This window comes from Alosa pseudoharengus, unplaced genomic scaffold (assembly GCF_046254945.1).
Source record: "Alosa pseudoharengus isolate Yale_2024_CS ecotype anadromous, Long Island Sound unplaced genomic scaffold, YU_APseudo_1.1 YU_APseudo_1.1_scf_21, whole genome shotgun sequence".
Classification (NCBI taxonomy): domain Eukaryota; kingdom Metazoa; phylum Chordata; class Actinopteri; order Clupeiformes; family Clupeidae; genus Alosa; species Alosa pseudoharengus.
Window position 1 is genome coordinate 35,893,054 of NW_027468674.1, and position 15,459 is coordinate 35,908,512.

A 15,459-nucleotide genomic window follows, 5' to 3' on the forward strand; every position below is an offset into this window, starting at 1 on the left:
AAATGTCCTTACTTTTTGTGCTAAGTTTTATTTGTAGTTCTCTACAACCTCTTCCTCTTCACCTAAGATTGAGATGGCATCCAACTCAAGCCTGGCCTTCCTAACGTCCACCATGCATCATTTCCCATTTATTAATCTGGCAGACACTTTTATCCAAAACAACATTTAAGCTACAGAGCTACAGCAATAGAATAACATTTAAGCAGTGCAGAGGAGACCTTAACTAGGAATTACCACTGCATCTGTCAGTACTAGTACTAGAGGATAAGAGTGCCTACATTTTAAGGACTAGTCAAAGTATAGTAGGAGGAGACGTGGTAGAAGTGGAGGGAAGAGTATGGTAAGTGCATAGCCACATACAAGACAAGGTGGTTGCTCCTGCACCATGTCACAAAGCGGTCCACCAGTTGCCTGTACTCCTCACCATCACTGACACACCCCACAATTGCAGAATCATCTGAGAACCTCTGTAGGTGACATGACTCAGAGTTGTACTAGAAGTCTGAGGTGTACAGTGTGAAGTAGAAAGGAGACAGCATACTCCCCTGTAGTGCTCCTACGCCACTGACCACTTGACCAGACACACCCTTTCAGTTGCACAACCTGGGGTTTATCAGTTATGTACTCAAAACTACATGAGGTTGTGGAGGTGTCTACCTGAATCTTCTCATGTAGCAGCATAGGCTGTATGGTGTTAAAACCACTTGATAAATCAATGAACATGATCCTCACAGTGCTACTAGTCCTGCCCAGGTGAGAGTGTGTTCTGTGGAGCAGGTAGATTATGGCATCCTCAACACCCACCTCTGGGCAGTATGTGAACTGTAATGGATCCAAGTAGCTGGTCATATATGATCTCAAGAGGGCCAAGACCAATCTGTGCAGTGTTAAGACAACCGGTCATTGAGGGCAGATGGGGAAAGTATTTCTCGGGACAAGAACAAGGCAAGATGTCCTCTACAGCATAGCTACCCTCCCCTGGCTAAGGTTACAAAGGTGCTGTAGAATACTGCAGAGCTTCACCTGGCTCCTGGATACAAACAGGTGGGAGGGACATAATGCAGGCTCAGCATTTCCTGACTAGGGATTGTCCATGATGGGAGGGGGCAGTGATCTATAGCCACAACCACAGAGGTGGCTTGCAACACATGAAATATGTCATATGATATCTACCCCCGATATGAGTTTGTTATCATCCCCTGTATCAAAATAACTTGCCACACACAAACATCTCATAAAAAACCCTTGTGTGACTCATCAAGGCCTGTTTGGCCAATATGGGTGTCTGAATGGTAGTTTCTAAGGATGTCTGGTGCATCACACTTGCCACAGCAGGCGGTGTCAGTGAAATTATTTGCCACAGGTGAGCCCAGCAGTGAAATTGCTTTATTTCAGCACAACATACATTTATGTATCAAGGTCAATTAAAAGGTGTGATTTCTTTAACAAGGGGATTCTTCCATACAGATAAAACACAGCAAAGGTGTTCAGCTTCACTAATACATTCAGCACTACACAAAACTAACACATGGTAGCGTGAGCAAAGGTACCAAAAAAACAAAAAGATACACAGGAACAGGCATGCTCAACTCCAAAAAATAAAAGACATCTTTCGGTGTGAGTTCAAAGAAAGACATGAATTTTTTTTTTTTAAAGCCATGTCTACAAACGGACACGTTTAGGCTCTAGGCCATCATCAGCGTATCGGCCCCAGCATGGCCTAGGGCCCATACACATCTGTTGTAGACATGCTCCATTAAATATGTTTGCAAGAGCTAATGCATACGAGTGTGGTTTTCAACTTTAACCAAATCATTTCACATGGCATAACAAATTATTGCAAGTATTGCATATTAATCTAGCTTTGCATTGGATGGATACACAAGACAATGACACCATACTATATGTCCAATATTAGTGGATGGAGTCCTTCCTCTCTTTGTGTCCCTTAAGATAAGTATGTATTGATCAGTGTGTGTCTTCCTTGGAATAATCCATAATCTATAGTGTTATTTACAAAAAACAGGTTATCATGACAAAAATGTAGATCCACTGGCCAGCAGCACCTGTTGACCGCTGGTTGATTTGGGCAGAAACCTCTATGGTTGGCGGACCCTAAGGCAAACCCAAGCCATTGCCAGTGTAGTGGTCCCCCTCTGGCCAGACGGACAATCTGAAAACCCATCTGATCAGCAGAAAAGATCAATCCATCTGGTGTCAGTTAGAATGATGCATTGTTGAGCTGTCCGATCACAGGAACACAAGACCCATCTTGTCACAGAAGCAATGGGTAAACCAGTCTTGCAATGTAGAAGACTCTGTGACTATCATGTGGTGTGGCTAGCCAGTGGTCCACTATGTCTTTCTGCTTTGTTGTTGAGCCAACAGCTGACAACCTGGAAATTAAGATATAAAACAGATAAAACATTTAAAAGTACCAAGAGAGACTACAATCTATTGACATGTTTGAATGAAGCTGAATACCATGGTTACTGATTATATAATATTATGTGGAGATAATCAGGGTGTACTGCGGGAAGTGTGTATTGTTTGGTCTTTGGCTAAAAAACATGAAGTATGACCCCTGTCCCACCTTTCTCCACCATTCTCCTTTGTAGTACAGTATGTACTGTAACCAGCCAATCAACAACCTAGCTCATAGCATAATAATGCATGCCTCATGTTGTACGTGGGATCCGTAAAGGCCCTACTTCACAGAACGCATTCTGCCAACAAAATGATTGCTCTATCAAAGAACCTAAACTACACTACATACTCAAGCAACAAGACATGCTCATGTACACTATGTAATGTTAATGCTGGGCTGGACTGTAACTCACCTGTGGTGTGCTGGACACTAACTCACCTATTCTGGGGTGGATTCTAACTCACCTATGGTGTGGTTGACCCTATACTCATCTATGGTGGAGTGGAGTCTAACTATTCTATGCTGGGGTGAATTCTGTAATCACCTATGTTTGGGTTGACCATGTAACTTCTTCCAGGCCTCTGCATAGTACTCAGTAGCGTCTCTGCACAAGTGATCACTTCCAGAGATGTAGCTCAAGTACTCCAGCACTTTACAGCAAGACTGGGTTACACACACACACACACACACACACACAAACACACACACATACACACACAGATAGATAGACAGACACACACACAGAAACACACACACACACACACACAGATAGATAGATAGATACATACAGACAGACACACACACAGAGATAGGTAGATAGACACACACACACAGACACACACACAGATAGATAGACACACACACACACACACAGTCACACACACACACACACACACAAACACACACACAGATAGTCACACACACACACACACACACAAACACCCACACACACCCACACATACATAGACACACACACACACACACACACACACACACACACACACACACACACACACACACAGATAGATAGACACACACACACACACATATATAAACACACACACACAGACACACAGACACAGACACACACACACACACACACACACACATCACAACAGGCTTCCTAGGGTTTAAATTAAGACAATGTTGGTAGGCCTAAATGAGGCCTACAAAAACATGGTCTGGTGGACTCTAACTCACCTGAGGGGCGTGGATTCTGGACTCATCTATGCTGAGGTTGACCTAGTAGCTGTACCGCCAGGCGCCTCTGCGTAGTACTCAGTAGGGTCTCTGTATGAGGGTTCACTTTGAGAAATGTAGCTCAGGTACTCCAGTGCTTTACAGCAGGACTGAGAGAGGGATAACACACACACACACACACACACACACAGATAGACACACACACACACAGATAGATAGATAGATCAAATCCATCCATAAAAATATATGTTTGTGAGAAGTTATGACCAATGTTGGTAGGCCTACATGAGGCCTACAAAAACATGGTCTGGTGGACTCTAACTCACCTGAGGGGCGTAGATTCTAGCCTCATCTATGCTGAGGTTGACCTTGTAGCTGTACCGCCAGGCGCCTCTGCGTAGTACTCAGTAGGGTCTCTGTATGAGGGTTCACTTTGAGAAATGTAGCTCAGGTACTCCAGTGCTTTACAGAAGGACTGAGAGAGGGATAACACACACACACACACACACACACACACAGATAGATAGATAGATCAAACCCATCCATAAACATATATGTTTGTGAGAAGTTATGACCAATGTTGGTAGGCCTACATGAGGCCTACAAAAACATGGTCTGGTGGACTCTAACTAACCTGAGGGGCGTGGATTCTGGACTCATCTATGCTGAGGTTGACCTTGTAGCTGTACCGCCAGGTGCCTCTGCGTAGTACTCAGTAGGGTCTCTGTATGAGGGTTCACTTGAGAAATGTAGCTCAGGTACTCCAGTGCTTTACAGCAGGACTGAGAGAGGGATAAAACACACACGCATAGATAGATAGATAGATAGATAGATAGATAGATAGATAGATAGATCAAATCCATCCATAAACATATCTGTTTGTGAGAAGTTATGACTAATGTAAACTATGTGAGATGACAGCTGTCATTTTTCAGTTTGTCTAAAAAATTAGGTAAACATTCAAATACAAAATGTAACTCCATTATTTACAGTTCATATGCAGGAAAATACAGTAGCTACCTGGGACGTTGCACTTACTACTGCACTTTACTATAGAAATGCAATATTATGGACAGAGAAATGTAATTGTACTGGCTACACGAAGACCCTAAAATAATATGAAACTGGCCTGCAGCTGTACGTAATACTGTTAACCAAATGCAAGGAATTTTAACATATTTTATTGAAACACTCACACATATCACTGACATGTTCCTCCAAAGCACCTTCTGTCTTGGTTCAAGTCGCAAACAAGGTCTTTTTGATAGGGTGCAGTGGCGAACTTGTTCTAAACGTAATGGCTTCGCCACCATAGCTTAATATATTTTCACTAAACTAACACGCGGAGCAGGCGGAACAAATATTTCTGGCAGGCGGACCGGAAGACTAGAGCAAAAGAGAGAACTTGTGTACCGAAGATGTACTTTCATTGGCTAACCGCCTAGCGTTAACCTCTCGACGCACCGCCGCGCCGCCTTCCCGAGATGCATAGCGGACGCGTTAACTACACCTTGCGCTCTCCATAGGAAACCAATGGGCTATGTGCGGTGCGGTGGGCTTTGCCGCGAATGCGTACCCAATGCGTCATGTGAAACGCCTGTGTGGGTTGCATTGTCCCTCTCGCACGATACAGGTGTTGAAAACGGCAACTCCTCTAAGCTGGCATTAGATGGGCATGTCACATATTATTGACTTTTTTTTGGTTAGGCCTACCAAGCGCACATTTATATTTGAATTAAGATTATGGATCATTTAAAATAAAAGCAAATTGCCCGCACTCTTACTGAAAGCGTCCGATATGTCGCTCTTAGAAAGGCCAAATCCGAATGCGTCCTGTGAAACGCATATGTGGGTTTTATTGAAGAAAGCCATGAGCGTCTCTCTCGCACGATAATGTGTTGAAAACGGCCAATCAAATCCTCTATGCAGGCAATAGATGGCATGGGCATGTCACATATTATTGTGTTTTTTGGCTAAGCCTAACAAGCACACTTTCATGTTTAAATTAAGGTTACTGGATCATTTGAAACAAGACCAAATTGTCCGCGCTTTTACTGAAAGCGTCAGATATGTCGCCCTTGGATTGAAGGCCAAATCCGAAAGCCTCCTGTGAAACGTGGGTTGCATTGGAGAAAGCCATCTCTCTCTCGCACAGTAAAGGTGTTGGAAACGGCCAATATACTCCTCTATGGCAATAGATGGCATGGGCATGTCACCTGTTATTGTGTTTTTTTGTTAGACCTACCAAGCACACGTCCATGTTTAAATTAAGGTTAGGCTACTGGATAATTTAAAACAAAACCAAATTGTCCGCACTGTTGCTGAAAGCGTTGGATATGTCGCCCTTGTATTGCAATTTGGCCAAATCCAAATGCGTCCTGTGAAACGCCCATGGGTTGCATTGAAGAAAGCCATGAGCGTCTCTCTCGCACGATAAGGGTTTTGAAAATGACCAATCAAATCCTCTATGCAGGCAATAGATGGCATGGGCATGTCACATATTATTGTGTTTTTTGGCCAAGCATAACAAGCACACATTCATGTTTAAATTAAGGTTACTGGATCATTTGAAACAAAAGCAAATCGTCCGCGCATTTACTGAAAGCGTAAAATATGTCGCCCTTGGATTGAAGGCCAAATCCGAAAGCGTCCTGTGAAACGTGGGTTGCATTGGAGAAAGCCATCTCTCTCTCGCACGGTAAAGGTATTGAAAACGGCCAATATACTCCTCTATGCGGGCAATAGATGGCACGGGCATTTCACCTGTTATTGTGTTTTTTTTTGTTAGACCTACCAAGCACACGTCCAGGTTTAAAATAAGGTTAGGCTACTGGATAATTTAAAACAAAACCAAATTGTCCGCACTGTTGCTGAAAGCGTCGGATATGTCGCCCTTGTATTGCAATTTGGCCAAATCCAAATGCGTCCTGTGAAACGCCCGTGGGTTGCATTGAAGAAAGCCATGAGCGTCTCTCTCGCACGATAAGGGTTTTGAAAATGACCAATCAAATCCTCTATGCAGGCAATAGATGGCATGGGCATGTCACATATTATTGTGTTTTTTGGCCAAGCATAACAAGCACACATTCATGTTTAAATTAAGGTTACTGGATCATTTGAAACAAAAGCAAATCGTCCGCGCATTTACTGAAAGCGTAAAATATGTCGCCCTTGGATTGAAGGCCAAATCCGAAAGCGTCCTGTGAAACGTGGGTTGCATTGGAGAAAGCCATCTCTCTCTCGCACGGTAAAGGTATTGAAAACGGCCAATATACTCCTCTATGCGGGCAATAGATGGCACGGGCATTTCACCTGTTATTGTGTTTTTTTTTGTTAGACCTACCAAGCACACGTCCAGGTTTAAAATAAGGTTAGGCTACTGGATAATTTAAAACAAAACCAAATTGTCCGCACTGTTGCTGAAAGCGTCGGATATGTCGCCCTTGTATTGCAATTTGGCCAAATCCGAATGCGTCCTGTGAAACGCCCGTGGGTTGCATTGGAGAAAGCCATGAGCCCAGAGCGTCTAATAACATCGCTGGTGGTTTTATGCTGAAGTTGGTTGAAAGCCATGAGCGTGCACCTACACCCAAAAGGGTGCTATATGCGTGGACAGAAAACGCCGAAGGACGTGACAAAACGGCCTTATATGACGCCCTGAGATGAGAACGGGTTGAAAATTACATACTCTTGGCCCTGAATCTGATCAAACTGGTCTCAAACAGAAAAGAGTCAAATGGTGTAACCGGTTACACCATTTGACATTTCTATTTAAAAGCAAAATTTGCAGGCATTATTATGGACAACTATGTACATCACTTCACCTTTATGCGAATTTTCAAACACAGTTTTTACATTAAATTGAATATTTTATGATTATTATGATTTATCAACATTTTTAAAAGGTCATACCATTTGACATGTAACCTAAGCTTGCCTGGCTTTGGCCTAAAAACACTATTATGTTACTTTAAGAGAGTTGCTAACCTTGACTCATAGCAGTTGGGGTCTTGAAGGGTCCTTCTCTATGACATAATTTCCTGTCACATGATTCTCTGACATAATACATACAAAATTGCTCCTTAAATGGTGGTTACACCACTTGACATTTTAAGTGGTTGATGTGACAGACACGATTCCCCATATTAATTCAAACATTCAGAACAATGGGGTTTCGTTACTTGTATTAAATATAGAAAAGTTCTTGTGCAAGATCATGCCAGATTAACAAGTGTAATTATTTGGTTCATGTTTTAGTGGTTACACCGTGTTGACAATTTAACCCAAATTCAGTTAATACTCTTTCAAAATTAAATAAATCCAAAACTTTAAGATTAGGGTTTGATGAAAATGATATTTGAAAATAATTTGTCAAATTATTTTCAAATTTTAACAATTTTAAATGTATGTAACCCATATGTACACAAAAAAATGAGCGTCACGTCATTGACCCTAAAACACATGGCCATACTGACAAGCAGTGATTTGCCTGCTGAAATCATGGATCGAAGACTGTGTGGTTGAACATAGCCAGACCTTCTGAAAGAGAATGGCTTGTTGCATCAGGTAGTCCACGTAAACAGATCTACTTTGATAACTTCACAGTGCAAAGAGGTAACAGTTGCTCAAGTCTTGAGATTAGGCTATTATCACAAACGTAAGCAAATCATTGTGGTTAAGGTACAGAAATGTGTATATGTTAGCGGTTAGGTTTAACCATTTCCCCCGTAGGTTCAGGAGGGCGTCATGACGCAGTAGGACTGCCCGATAAACGCACTATGCGCAACAACAATCGACCTGACCTGCTCAGTGGAAGATTCACGCCGGCCAGGGGTGCACGAAAAACTTATTAAGGTAACATTAACGTCAATGGTAACTTGTATCAACGTATAATGATTGACACGTTTAACAGGTAATTTTAACATAAGCAGAATTTAAACAGATTGGCCATGCGATGCTAACATGGTAGTGTTTTGGTGTCAATGAAGTAGCCTAAAGTTAACGTCATTTGATGGTTAACGTTAACGTTAGCCTTTAGCGTTTGCGTTTATTTCAAAATGATTACCGTTACAGCTGCATGGTACAAGTGCAACTTTGTGTTGCTTTAGTCAGAAATCTAGCGGTGACTTTAATCACAATGTTACTTTAACTTGACATCGCTCATGTTAGCATGTTAGCTAAAAGGGACATGTGGACCTATATAACGTTAGCTGACGTTGTGTTAGGATAACACGCACAGTAACGTTAGTTACCAAGCATAAAATGATTTACCAGTGAAACGAAATGGCACTAGTTCCGGACTCAGGCGTAGCTTTATCAACCGTCTCTGGTGCAACGGTAAATGCCTGTAACCAGCCATTCTGAAGTCACGTTAGTTAGCTAGAAGCTAGCTAGTCCCAGTAGAGACAGATAGGGAACACCATAGACGGTAAAAGAGCCTCGACGCTGCTGTTCTGTCAAACTGGGCTACCTGTCGAGTTATACTATCACGAAAGCTCAATGAAAAAGAAAACTCACAATCCACTCTTAGAAGTACATTTACTGTAATTTTGTGTTACCTCGTTGTACAATATTTAATAGTTAACGTCTGCTAATCGAAATCGCTAATGTAAAAAAGACCGTTTTTTAAATATGCGTTCCGTAGTCCTGTCATGTAGCTAGCACCTGGAATTTTTCTATCAAACATTTAACTGTATGTTGATGGTAGCATTTTAAAAAATCCTACCTATGTGCACAACTCAGGGACAACTTCTAACCACAAGCCATCAGGATTAGCATATCCACACACACATCACAATACAGTTAAGCACAAATATTCCAAGTGATTGGAACACAGACAACTCATCATACACACCTCTTATTGTTTTACATTAGTTCGTTTTTTGCATGTTTAATTAATATTTGATCATTACTATTGGATTTATTTGGTTCAATTTGACATGATTATTGAGTAAATAAAAACACACATTCAATTCAATATAAGCTTAGCCTTCCAAAAAGAACTGCAGGTGTTCATACCATTCTTTGTACTGGATTCTCATGTGGATTATCAAATGTAGTTAGACATTATTTTCTACTGTTGTGTTCCACTGTAGTGGCCTGACTTAGACTGTATTCCTTTATACAACTAGATAGAAAGAGTATATAGCCACTCTGAACTTGTCTTAAACTGTGAACTTGTCTTAATATAGCTTTTAGATGTCCCAAGGGGGGCGTGTAAGGGTGGGACTCTGTTTGGCCTATTGCAATCCAGTGTCAGTTTGAACAGCTGAGAGAACGAGTTATGTGCCATGTTAATGTTTGCCTATGTTGTCAGAATTTTCATTAATATGTAGAAATGGGTAGAAATTGCTTGGTGTGAAATTGCAGTCCTGATAAGCCTTGTAGTTCATTTAATTATTTTGTTATGTGTGGGTAGATGACATAAGCCTGAAAAAAGGAATTTTAAAAAACTTCAAATATCATCCCTAAAAAGTGTTTATATGTGTTGCTGTATCTCTAAACTTGACTAATATACATATATATATTTTTTAAGTGAAATATATATTCATATGTGAATTTGTCATGTTAGTGCCTAAAATTGTCATATGGTGTGATGTGAAAATAATTTGAAATAAAATGAAAATTAGATACTTTTTTCTACTTTAATTTATGTCACTGTACATTTGAATCATGTTTGCTTTGATATGCAACATTTCCTTGTGAATATTTAGAAGAAAAACCTAACATTTAACAAGTTATTTTGTCAAGGTGGAGAATGCTCCTAAGTGTAACCAGATAGTTTAGCTTAATTCTGATATTTCTTGTAAGAACTCACTCAAAATTCTTGAGGTTCTTGCAGATACCATTTCCTTTGTGTGCTATTGATGTTTTAATGACTTTTCAAGTATAAAGTCTTTTTTTGTGACATTATTTAATGTCACACCAAATGACATGGTGTCACGCCATATGATGAACTGCACCACTCCACCATGTGTCAGAGCAAAACAGGGTTTTTAATGACTATAAAATCATTAACAATGAATTTTGAAGTCACTGTATGAATGCTGTATGCGTGTAACAGCAAAATAGATTAAAGTTTAGTATTTATTTTTTAAACTTACATCGCATGGTAACATAAAAGAAAAAAGTATGAGAAATATGAATTGTACAGATACATTTTTTCCCAATTATCACAGATTTAACAAAAAAACATGTAATATCTGAATTTAAAACATGTTTTTACAAGAACTTTTATGTAAAAATGCAATTTGGTCATAGGGTGTGACAGAAATGTCATATAGTGTGACTTTTTTTTGTGTGAAAAAAGCTGTCACACCATATGATGCAGCGTCACACTATATGACATTTTGACAGTTAAGCTAATTTTCTAGACAGTTAAATACAGCTAACTATTATTTAGCATGCAACTGGCCACATGGCAGCAGTGCTTTTTAAGAATTCATGAAGAATATTTGTGAAAAATAGCTACTTTTTAGGCAAATGATGTCCCACCATAAGACACTAAAATTTGGCCACGATTGATGATGTCCAATTCAAAGCTTTTTATATAAAAATCTAAAAAGCAGAACTCCCCTCTTGACCATGCCAATTACTCCTGACATTCTATTGTTACTTCCTGGTTAAGCAGGGTCCTCTTCACAATAATAATGTCCAAATGAATGCCCGGTCAAAATATACAATATAGTGTCACGCCATATGACAACCATTTTATGGACAAAATATATTTGATTATAACTTAGTTGGACAGCATGCATAAACATCAAAACTTTCTGTGGTTGTAAAAAACATCCAATTATTTTATATGCATGGTAAAACTTAAAAGTAATTATACTTTTTATGGATATACGCGCTTTTTAGGAAGTTTGCACACATGGTGGACAGTCACACCATATGACATTTTTTATGTTTGGATGATTATTTTAAGTCAAAAGTTAAATAAAAATCCAATAAATTTAATATGACAGAACTTGAACCTACCCGACCTACAACATTTCCATATCAATTCTTAACAATTGCCATTTTTTATAAGTGTGTGACACATGGACAGTCTGAATTCTGCTATTTGTCATCTACCCACGTGTGTTTGAAACATGCTGGTTGCTAAGTTGACATTTTGGAAGCGGTTGCTAGGTTTTTGCTAGGGTGCTTGAGGTGGTTGCTAAGGTGTTGCTAGGGTAATTATAGTGGTAACTACGCTATAATAAGTGGTTGCTAGAAATAATCATATTGGTTGCTAGGTGGTTGCTAGGGTACTTGAGGTGGTTGCTAGGGTAATTATAGTGGTTACTATGCTATCAAAAGTGGTTGCCAGGCTGGTTGCTAGGGTAATGATGTTGGTTGCTAAGGTGGTTGCTAGGTTGACATTTTAGAAGTTGTTGCTAGGTTGTTACTAGGGTACTTGAGATGGTTGCTAGGGTAATTATAGTGGTTAGTATGCTATAATAAGTGGTTGCTAGGTTGGTTGATGGGGTAATCATGTTAAAGGAAATATAGTGCATGCAAAGTTGTTCCTATGTTGGTTGGTAGGGTAATCATGCTGGTTGCTAAGTTGGTTGCTAAGTTGACATTTTGGAAGCAGTTGCCAGGTTGTTGAAGGGTATTTAAAATTAGAGATGTCCGATAATATCGGCCAACCGATATTATCGGCCCGATATTAGCATAAAAATGTAATATCTGTTAATATCGTTATCGGATTTTTTTTGCCTTAAAACCGATAAAATAATGCTTGCGTTACACCCAAATAGTGCCTATGCGCTCCTGAAGCGTTTACCGCCGGCGCACAGATGATGACCTCATCAATCTGCGTCTTGAAGCATACAAACAAGCGTGGATGGCTGCAGAAAACAAACTTGCTCGTGGCCGTAGTAGCCCCTTGCGTTGGCCGTGACGCCCCTTTGAAAATCAGAGGTTTACAGGCCACGGTGGCCTTGGTGCCCCCTTCTCTAAATATTCTGCTTTGCGTCCTACTAATAGCGATTTAGCCTATGGCCTATGGCCAAATTACGCAGTGGAGAAAGTGACAGCGCAAGAAAGAAAGTGCGTCCAAATTAACCCATCCTACTCATCACACAGACATCACAAGTATCACATGAAAGAGCTTTTTCTCAGCTTTTAAACGATGTTAGCCGCTAATTGCTGTGGTGAACGGTTCGCGAGAAAAGTAAATAATATCATTCAATTTAATCATAAATTCTACCGAAGGTTTTGCGTCCATCTCCCTACCCATTCATCTTGGTGGAATACTTCAGAACCCTTCGTTTAACATATGACAAACCATATATCAGAATAAACAGCAGACCTTACCGAACAGAAAGGTGTAAAGCAGTCCCCTGTACAGTTAGCCGTTCCAGACTAATCCCGTTTTGAATTTGCAGTACATTTCAACATACATGGATGTCTCCAAATTTGGGATTTAAGTTTTACACTGTGTTTAAATTGTTCCACATTATTTCATAACGGGCCAAATACAAAACAAATATTACAAATGTCGCCTAGATATCGGTAAATCAGAGGACAGCTGACTATAAGAGTTTGTGAAAGTAGCCTTCATGATCACAAAATGCTAAGCATGCATCTAGGCTGTTTGAGTTTCTTAAAGCTGAGCTGTGCTTAAATAGTTTAATACATGATTTCATAACAGGCCAAATATAAAATAAATGTTAAATATAGCCTAGATATCTGAAAATATTAGATGATCAGATGATTTACAGTTATATGTAATATGTCATGTTTTATGTTTTTGTAATGTTTCATACAGTGATGCAGGTCTACTGCAGTGAATACAACTTTGATCATGTTTATAGCCTACTACTGTATAGTTAACTTTGGCCTTGGTGCCCTGACATGTGGCCTTTGTGCCCCCCACCAAATATGCCCAACTGAAGGCCAAGTGGCCTTGCCCCTAAAATGGTGAAATTCTAAGCCTGATTGTGGGTATGGCCCGTTATGAAGGCCAGTCAGTCTTTTAGCCCCGTTTATTGGACTAATACTAAAGGAGGACTTTGTTTACTACTCTGGAAGGTCTGGATTGAAACTTTGTGCCTTCCTTGTTCTTATTGCACACTACCTTAATGTTGCATCTCTTTGTTGTTGCTCATGTAGAGCAGTGCTGATTGAGCCCAGTTTATAATTTAAATGATTGCATTAGCCCAAGTAATGGGCTAGGGACACAGGCTGCTTAGATTTGTACACCTTAAATGTTTCATTTTTTGTACTTCACCTCAAGCCTGAAGTATTTTTTGTAGCTCAAACAAATGTTTTCAAAATTGTGCAGTATAGTTGCCACATTGTAATTGACTCATATTTGTGCATTCATTCAATTAAGGTGATTGAGTTTTAGTTAAAGAAACAGTTCATGAAGCATCCTACAAATGCAGGCTCATTTAACACAGAAAAAGGGTAGCCTGTCATACACTATGCCTGTTATTTTAGTTGGCTTTACATTCTGCTATGTTGCACATAGTTGTTCAGGTACAATGTTTTATCATTTGTGAATAAGTAAAATTTGCCCTATTTGTTGTGGGCATTGTCAAGATTATCTCAGGGAGAGTGTAATCCAAACTGTTGTTTGAGACAATTAAAAAAAAAAAAAAACATGGCACTTTTTCCCTAAATTAAGTTGAAGTATTTTTCTTATTTTGAACAGACAATGTTAACATTTGGAAATCCTTGTTGCATTCAAGAATGCATCCAGTGGGGCATCACAATAACATTAAGCATGTTGTGTTAATTCCACAACAGGAGATATGTGATGTTACCTAAATTAGTTTTGAGGAAAAATAACCCACATATCGACATCGGTATCGGCTGATATCGGAATCGAAATTTGAGAGTTGGACAATATCGGCATATCGGATATCGGCAAAAAAGCCAATATCGGACATCCCTATTTAAAATGATTGCTAAGATGTTGCTAGGGTAAACATAGTAGTTACTATGCTATAAAAAGTGGTTGCTAGGTTGGTTCTTAGAGTAATCATGTTGGTTGTTAACTCATTGAATGCCAAACTGTTTTTGGGAGCTTTGTCCTAGAGTGCCAGCAATCTAGACCATTGTTGATGATTTTTTGTACAGCCACAGCATATTCTGTGTTATAGCTATGAACACATTAAGGGTGTCACGATTTCGATTTTATTTCGAAATCGATCGAAATTACATCTCAATCTCGAACTTCGAACTTAAAAGTAGAATCGACGATGCAGCCACACCCCCAATGTCACGTCCAGCATGTATGCAAAGACGCACAAACACACATGCACGTGCTGAACTGCAGCGTCAACACTCCTCTAATTTTAGGCTGCAGCAAGTTAAAATATAGGCCTACACATCAACCTACCGAAATCAAAGCCCCTCTTGCTACTTTGAAATCACCGGTGTGGAAGTATTCGTTCATTCACGTCAATTAAAACTAACTTAGCTTACTCAACTTAGCAAGTGAAAAGATGGTCTAATTACAGTCCAAAGTTACTTTAAGGCTTAAAATGCACATTTATAAGTACATATTCCATGAACACTAACCTTGGGTCTCTTCGGAGTGTGCTGAAACAATCAAATTAACATTCTGTGTTGTTTCATTTTACTATGTTCAAGTCTCTGTTTTAGCCTAAAGTTAGTTCTGTTTACATTACAACCTCGCGGTTGGAACGGCTTCAAAGCGGTTTCAAAATAAAAGCCCCCCCTCCCGAAAAAGAAAAGGAAAAGGCCAAAAAGAGTAAATAACATATAAAGAATGCATTAATAGTAATTTATTATTAGTAGTACTATTAATAGTAATTTAAATAAGATCGAAAATCGAATCGAATCGTGACTTTAAAATCGAAAATTACATC

At 39.7% G+C, this 15,459-nt stretch overlaps 1 protein-coding gene and 1 long non-coding RNA gene across 3 annotated transcripts in view; one reads left to right on the plus strand and one right to left on the minus strand.

The window, feature by feature from the left end:
* Positions 1 to 1,372: 1,372 nt before the first annotated feature.
* Positions 1,373 to 5,134, minus strand: LOC143138217 (uncharacterized). The gene is made up of 5 exons (XR_012990167.1): positions 4,825 to 5,134; positions 3,955 to 4,103; positions 3,629 to 3,777; positions 2,973 to 3,091; positions 1,373 to 2,396 (listed from the first exon to the last, which is right to left on the minus strand). It is a non-coding gene; the product is annotated as an uncharacterized LOC143138217 (long non-coding RNA).
* A 3,028-nt stretch (positions 5,135 to 8,162) lies between these two features.
* Positions 8,163 to 15,459, plus strand: part of LOC143138215 (ornithine aminotransferase, mitochondrial-like) — a 118,698-nt gene continuing 111,401 nt past the window's right edge. Inside the window, exons 1-2 of one of the 2 annotated variants that reach the window (XM_076298715.1) lie at positions 8,163 to 8,242; positions 8,360 to 8,482. The gene's annotated coding sequence lies outside the window, so the exon portion shown is untranslated. The remainder of the gene's footprint in view (positions 8,243 to 8,359; positions 8,483 to 15,459) is intronic. The other variant, XM_076298714.1, reaches the window with a different exon arrangement.